Below are 1,684 nucleotides of genomic sequence, written 5' to 3' on the forward strand. Positions count from 1 at the left end.
AAATCCATCTCCGCTCTAAGGGGAAGGAGAGTAAACACAACTGTGAGCTTCTAAAGCGTCCGTGTGGGCAGTGGGGTCGGGGCCACCTGGAGGTGGGGTTGGGGCTCAGCCGTGGGTTGCCTTTGCCCCCCCTGCCCTGCCCCAGACGTGTCCAAGGGGGATCAGGGCACAGAGAGGGTGACCCCATCCCAGCAGCTCTGTAAGGGAACGGGGAGCATGGAGGTGAAGGAAACATCTCTGTTTGTGGGGAGGTGGGGACATGGGGAGGAGGAGAGGTGGGGAGATGGGGTTGGGGGGTGGGGAGATGGGAAGCTTGAGCAGCTTAGAGCTCTGTGAAGCTGTGGGGGTGTGCAGGGGCAGGGCAGCAGCAGAAACCAAGTGTGGGGATGGGTAGAGACGTGCGCCCAAGGGCCGGCGGCGTGCAGAACTGTGCTGCTCAGCGCGTGTGTCTGAGCCAGGCTGTGCCTCATGGCCGCAGCTTGTGTCCTCCTCTTCTTTCTCTCATTAAACCTCGAGCGTCAGCACGTCGGTGCCGTGTGTGTTGCAGTGCTGCGTTCCGGTCCTGGTGGGACCTGGGAGCGTGTGGGGACCAGATCTGCTGCGAGTTTACAGAATCACAGAATCAGCAAGGTTGGAAAAGTCCTTCAAGATCACCCAGTCCAACCATCCACCCATCACCAATAGTACTCACTAAACCATGTCCCTTAACTCAAAATCCAAACGTTTCTTGAACACCTCCAGGCTCGGTGACTCCACCACCTCCCTGTGCAGCCCATTGCAGTGCCTGACCATTCTTTCAGAAAAGTAGGATTTCCTGACATCCAGCCTAAATCTTCCCTGGCGCAGCTTGAAGCCATTCCCTTTGTTCTATCACTGCTACACAAGAGATGAGGCCGACCCCCAGCTCGCTACGACTTCCCTTCAGGTAGTTATGGAGATCATAAGGTCTCCCCCGAGCTCCTCTTCTGCACACTGAACAATCCCAGCTCCCTCAGCCGCTCCCTATAAGGCCTGTGCTGCAGACCCCTCACCAGCTTCGTCCTTCTTTGAACCCGCTCCAGGGCCTCAACGTCTTTCTTGCAGTGAGGGGCCCAAAACTGAACACAGCACTCGAGGCGCGGCCTCACCAGAGCTGAGTACAGGGGATGATCACCTCCCTGCTCTGCTGGCCGCACCATTTCTGATGCAGGCCTGGATGCCGTTGGCCCTCTTGGCCACCCGGGCACACTGCTGGCTCGTCTTCAGCCGAGCATCAACCAGCACCCCAGGTCCCTTCCTCTTCACACTCATCCAGCCACTCAGCCCCAAGCCTGTAACGCCGCTTGGGGTTGTTGTGGCCAAAGTGCAGGACCCGGCACTTGGCCTTGTTGAACCTCATCCCATTCGCCTCAGCCAGTCCAGATCCCTCTGTAGGGCCTCACTGCCCCCAGGCAGATCCACACTTCCAGCCAACTTGGTGTCATCCGCAAACTTATTGAGGGTGCACTCAGTGCTCTCATCCAGGTCATCAATAAAGATATTGAAGAGGACAGGCCCCAGCCCCGACCCCTGGGGAACACCAGTCGTGACAGGTCGCCAGCTGGATTTAGCTCCATTCACTTCCACTCTCTGCGTCCAGCCTTCCAGCCAGTTCCTTATCCAGCCAAGAGTGTGCCCATCCAAGCCACGGGCTGCCAGCTTCTGC

The 1,684-nt window shown here is 58.2% G+C and overlaps 1 protein-coding gene across 1 annotated transcript in view; it reads left to right on the forward strand.

The window, feature by feature from the left end:
- Window positions 1-1,684, forward strand: part of LOC104909430 (NAD(P)(+)--arginine ADP-ribosyltransferase 2-like) — a 6,178-nt gene that overhangs the window by 3,821 nt on the left and 673 nt on the right. The window lies entirely within an intron of this gene.

The sequence above is a fragment of the Meleagris gallopavo genome, chromosome 1 (assembly GCF_000146605.3).
Source record: "Meleagris gallopavo isolate NT-WF06-2002-E0010 breed Aviagen turkey brand Nicholas breeding stock chromosome 1, Turkey_5.1, whole genome shotgun sequence".
Lineage (NCBI taxonomy): Eukaryota > Metazoa > Chordata > Aves > Galliformes > Phasianidae > Meleagris > Meleagris gallopavo.